The sequence below is a fragment of the Ranitomeya imitator genome, unplaced genomic scaffold (assembly GCF_032444005.1).
Source record: "Ranitomeya imitator isolate aRanImi1 unplaced genomic scaffold, aRanImi1.pri SCAFFOLD_1030, whole genome shotgun sequence".
Classification (NCBI taxonomy): domain Eukaryota; kingdom Metazoa; phylum Chordata; class Amphibia; order Anura; family Dendrobatidae; genus Ranitomeya; species Ranitomeya imitator.
The window spans coordinates 11,329-17,500 of record NW_027193490.1 but is presented as its reverse complement, the minus strand read 5'-3'; positions in this window follow the sequence as shown (position 1 = coordinate 17,500).

Sequence of the window (6,172 nt, the reverse complement as noted above, 5' to 3'; positions counted from 1 at the left end):
GCTCAGGCGCAGAGCCCGCCAGCGACGCGGAGGTCGCACGGGGGGCGCAGTTGGCCTGGCCGTGTCGGCGTCGCCCTATGGCGTAGTCCCTCGTCCCGGGCTCTTGCCCGTAACCTCAAAGGAGCCCCAACCGAGCGGCGTCTCCCCCCCAAAGCCGTGCCTCCGCTGTTGAGAACAGAAGAAGCCCGGGGCGGCAGTTCGCCGGGTACTCCCCTTCGCCAAAACTCTTTTTGCCCCACTCGTCTCTCCCTTTTCCATCCTCCCTTCTCGCTCTGGGGCGTCCGCTTGGTCTCTCTCTCTCTCTCTCTCTCGCTCTCTCCCTCTCGCGCTCCCTTCCGAGCCGCCTCGGAGGACGTCGGACGAGCGGGGAAGGCGACGGCGTTCGGCCGGGCACACCACGCGGTGAGAACCCACTCCGCCTGCCTCCCCACGCGTCTGTCGTCCCCCCACTATCGTAGGGGCTCGGGAAAAGACTGGAGAACGCGGAGCTCGGCGGTGGCGTGGAAGCGCCACCCACCGCCACCGCTCTCGCCGATGCCCACCGCGGAGGCCGCCCATCGGACGCTGGGTGGGGGTCGGCACGGGCCTCCGCGGGCGAGCTGCGCATCTGGAAGTCAAAGGGCCGCCCTCGGAGAAGATCGTTGTGCTACCCCGCGCGGGGAGCGATTCGGACGACGGGCCCCCACGCCGAGGTGGGTGGGCGCCCCGCCATTCGCCCGCGCGGGTCGTCGGACCCCTGCCGTACCACAGTTCGGGTCAAACTCCCCCTCTGCACGGCAGCCACCGTCCTGCGAACGGGAGGCGACTGCCGGCGTGCACGCCCAAGGATGCGTGCCTGAATCCCGGGGGGGTAAAAGAGGAAGGAGACCGCCCGCCTTAGACCGACGCGGGCTCCAAAGCCCGGGCCGAGCGAGCGGCACCACCTCCCCACCCGGGAGCGCTGAGCCAAATCGATCGGAGGAAGAGCCGGTGGGGGGCATGGGTGAGAAACCCCACCCGCTGCCATCCTTCCCCTCGGGGAGACGGGGAAGAAACATGCCCGATAGTCCTGGAGGTACCTCTCCGACACGCTACGGGCGCCCTCGAGACGGAATCCGGGTCACAGTGCGATTCTCTCATAGGTCTCCCCCGTGGCGTGGAAGCGGGAGACATCCGACGCAGAGAAACGCAAAGCCTGCTCTGAGGGGACCGAGTCAGGGGGTGCAATCCGCCCTCCTGGAGCCCTCCTCGGGACGAAGACTCCAGATCTGCCTCCCTTCTGACATCCGTCACCCTCGGAGAACCAGAACACGCTTGGGGAGGGTCCGTTCAGGCTCAGGCGACCCGGGAAACGCGTCTCTGACTTGGGGCAGACGACCGGCAAGAGTCCCCCTGGAGCCGCGGAAGCCTGGTGTCGACGCGAGGGCGGACTTCCATGCAAACAGGGGGGTACTCGCCAAACCGCCTACCCGACTTGAGGAACCACGAAAACATCGGAAATCAGTCGGGCCCGAGAGGTACCCCTCTCTCCTATATCCTGCAGCTGGTGTGCAAAAGTGGGTATTTGCATGGCGAAACACCGACCCCCACTTTAAGGGAGCGAAGCCGAAAAGTGTCCGACTTCCTGGAGCTGTGCGGCGGATCCGGCGGCCAGAAATTCCTCATGCCGGTTCTATTTTTTTTTTTTTCGATTTTGCGAAATTTGGCGGCCAGGCGGCGTAGCTGGGGCCTGGACTAGCCCGAAACACCTGGAGCCGGCGAGCGGAACGAATTTCCCAACGTTCTGCGGCTCCCGGAAGCCAAAAACGCATCGCCGAAAAATTTCAAAGTCCCAAGGACTCGTTCTTGAAAATCGATCCGGGGGCCATGGAAGTGTCCTCGGTACAGCTTCAGAGCTTTCCCCCCGCCTGGAAGTCTGAAAGTTCTATGTTTGTTCTAAGTGGAAAAATCGCGTTTTTTTCAGTGTTCCACCCATCAGACCCAAACTTTGCCCACGCTTAGGTCTCTGTCTCGGGGTGCTTTACAACATATTGACGCCCCTTTAGGGTGGAAGTAGGGGAAAGGGGTCATTTTTCACAAAATCGGAAATTTCTCAAAATATTTCTAAGTGTCAAGGACACTTTTGGAAAATCTTCCCCAGGCTCCTGGAAGCCTCCTCGGTACGCCTCCGGCGGTTTCCCCCTGCCTGGAAGTCTGACACTTGTCTGAAATTTTTAGAGTATGAAAATGCGGTTTTTCACCCAAAATTCGACTTTGCGCCCATGACCCGCAAACTTCACCCACAGTTAGGTCACTGCCTTGGGGTACCTCACATCATATTGACGCCCCCCTGGCGTGGAAGTAGGGGAAACGTGTCAATTTTCACAAAATCGTGATTTTCTGAAAATATTTCTAAGTGTCAAGGACACTTTTGGAAAATCTTCCCCAGGCTCCTGGAAGCCTCCTCGGTACGCCTCCGGCGGTTTCCCCCTGCCTGGAAGTCTGACACTTGTCTGAAATTTTTAGAGTATGAAAATGCGGTTTTTCACCCAAAATTCGACTTTGCGCCCATGACCCGCAAACTTCACCCACAGTTAGGTCACTGCCTTGGGGTACCTCACATCATATTGACGCCCCCCTGGCGTGGAAGTAGGGGAAACGTGTCAATTTTCACAAAATCATGATTTTCTGAAAATATTTCTAAGTGTCAAGGACACTTTTGGATAATCTTCCCCAGGCTCCTGGAAGCCTCGTCGGTACGCCTCCTGCGGTTTCCCCCTGCCTGGAAGTCTGACACTTGTCTGAAATTTTTAGAGTATGAAAATGCGGTTTTTCACCCAAAATTCGACTTTGCGCCCATGACCCGCAAACTTCACCCACAGTTAGGTCACTGCCTTGGGGTACCTCACATCATATTGACGCCCCCCTGGCGTGGAAGTAGGGGAAACGTGTCAATTTTCACAAAATCGTGATTTTTTTCAAAATATTTCTAAGTGTCAAGGACACTTTTGGATAATCTTCCCCAGGCTCCTGGAAGCCTCCTCGGTACGCCTCCTGCGGTTTCTCCCTGCCTGGAAGTCTGACACTTGTCTGAAATTTTTAGAGTATGAAAATGCGGTTTTTCACCCAAAATTCGACTTTGCGCCCATGACCCGCAAACTTCACCCACAGTTAGGTCACTGCCTTGGGGTACCTCACATCATATTGACGCCCCCCTGGCGTGGAAGTAGGGGAAACGTGTCAATTTTCACAAAATCGTGATTTTCTGAAAATATTTCTAAGTGTCAAGGACACTTTTGGATAATCTTCCCCAGGCTCCTGGAAGCCTCCTCGGTACGCCTCCTGCGGTTTTCCCCTGCCTGGAAGTCTGACACTTGTCTGAAATTTTTAGCGCATGAAAACGCGGTTTTTCACCCAAAATTCGACTTTGCGCCCGTGACTCGCAAACTTCACCCACATTTAGGCGACTGTCCTGGGGTACCTCACAACATATTGACGCCCCCCTGGCGTGGAAGTAGGGGAAACGTGTCAATTTTCACAAAATCGTGATTTTCTGAAAATATTTCTAAGTGTCAAGGACACTTTTGGATAATCTTCCCCAGGCTCCTGGAAGCCTCCTCGGTACGCCTCCTGCGGTTTTCCCCTGCCTGGAAGTCTGACACTTGTCTGAAATTTTTAGCGCATGAAAACGCGGTTTTTCACCCAAAATTCGACTTTGCGCCCGTGACTCGCAAACTTCACCCACATTTAGGCGACTGTCCTGGGGTACCTCACAACATATTGACGCCCCCCTGGCGTGGAAGTAGGGGAAACGTGTCAATTTTCACAAAATCGTGATTTTCTGAAAATATTTCTAAGTGTCAAGGACACTTTTGGATAATCTTCCCCAGGCTCCTGGAAGCCTCCTCGGTACGCCTCCTGCGGTTTTCCCCTGCCTGGAAGTCTGACACTTGTCTGAAATTTTTAGCGCATGAAAACGCGGTTTTTCACCCAAAATTCGACTTTGCGCCCGTGACTCGCAAACTTCACCCACATTTAGGCGACTGTCCTGGGGTACCTCACAACATATTGACGCCCCCCTGGCGTGGAAGTAGGGGAAACGTGTCAATTTTCACAAAATCGTGATTTTCTGAAAATATTTCTAAGTGTCAAGGGCACTTTTGGATAATCTTCCCCAGGCTCCTGGAAGCCTCCTCGGTACGCCTCCTGCGGTTTTCCCCTGCCTGGAAGTCTGACACTTGTCTGAAATTTTTAGAGTATGAAAATGCGGTTTTTCACCCAAAATTCGACTTTGCGCCCATGACCCGCAAACTTCACCCACAGTTAGGTCACTGCCTTGGGGTACCTCACATCATATTGACGCCCCCCTGGCGTGGAAGTAGGGGAAACGTGTCAATTTTCACAAAATCGTGATTTTCTGAAAATATTTCTAAGTGTCAAGGGCACTTTTGGATAATCTTCCCCAGGCTCCTGGAAGCCTCCTCGGTACGCCTCCTGCGGTTTTCCCCTGCCTGGAAGTCTGACACTTGTCTGAAATTTTTAGAGTATGAAAATGCGGTTTTTCACCCAAAATTCGACTTTGCGCCCATGACTCGCAAACTTCACCCACATTTGGGCGACTGTCCTGGGGTACCTCACAACATATTGACGCCCCCCTGGCGTGGAAGTAGGGGAAACGTGTCAATTTTCACAAAATCGTGATTTTCTGAAAATATTTCTAAGTGTCAAGGACACTTTTGGAAAATCTTCCCCAGGCTCCTGGAAGCCTCCTCGGTACGCCTCCGGCGGTTTCCCCCTGCCTGGAAGTCTGACACCTGTCTGAAATTTTTAGAGTATGAAAATGCGGTTTTTCACCCAAAATTCGACTGTGCGCCCATGACTCGCAAACTTCACCCACATTTGGGCGACTGTCCTGGGGTACCTCACAACATATTGACGCCCCCCTGGCGTGGAAGTAGGGGAAACGTGTCAATTTTCACAAAATCGTGATTTTCTGAAAATATTTCTAAGTGTCAAGGACTCTTTTGGATAATCTTCCCCAGGCTCCTGGAAGCCTCCTCGGTACGCCTCCTGCGGTTTCTCCCTGCCTGGAAGTCTGACACCTGTCTGAAATTTTTAGAGTATGAAAATGCGGTTTTTCACCCAAAATTCGACTGTGCGCCCATGACTCGCAAACTTCACCCACATTTGGGCGACTGTCCTGGGGTACCTCACAACATATTGACGCCCCCCTGGCGTGGAAGTAGGGGAAACGTGTCAATTTTCACAAAATCGTGATTTTCTGAAAATATTTCTAAGTGTCAAGGACTCTTTTGGATAATCTTCCCCAGGCTCCTGGAAGCCTCCTCGGTACGCCTCCTGCGGTTTCTCCCTGCCTGGAAGTCTGACACCTGTCTGAAATTTTTAGAGTATGAAAATGCGGTTTTTCACCCAAAATTCGACTGTGCGCCCATGACTCGCAAACTTCACCCACATTTGGGCGACTGTCCTGGGGTACCTCACAACATATTGACGCCCCCCTGGCGTGGAAGTAGGGGAAACGTGTCAATTTTCACAAAATCGTGATTTTCTGAAAATATTTCTAAGTGTCAAGGGCACTTTTGGATAATCTTCCCCAGGCTCCTGGAAGCCTCCTCGGTACGCCTCCTGCGGTTTCCCCCTGCCTGGAAGTCTGACACTTGTCTGAAATTTTTAGAGTATGAAAATGCGGTTTTTCACCCAAAATTCGACTTTGCGCCCATGACCCGCAAACTTCACCCACAGTTAGGTCACTGCCTTGGGGTACCTCACATCATATTGACGCCCCCCTGGCGTGGAAGTAGGGGAAACGTGTCAATTTTCACAAAATCATGATTTTCTGAAAATATTTCTAAGTGTCAAGGACACTTTTGGATAATCTTCCCCAGGCTCCTGGAAGCCTCGTCGGTACGCCTCCTGCGGTTTCCCCCTGCCTGGAAGTCTGACACTTGTCTGAAATTTTTAGAGTATGAAAATGCGGTTTTTCACCCAAAATTCGACTTTGCGCCCATGACCCGCAAACTTCACCCACAGTTAGGTCACTGCCTTGGGGTACCTCACATCATATTGACGCCCCCCTGGCGTGGAAGTAGGGGAAACGTGTCAATTTTCACAAAATCGTGATTTTTTTCAAAATATTTCTAAGTGTCAAGGACACTTTTGGATAATCTTCCCCAGGCTCCTGGAAGCCTCCTCG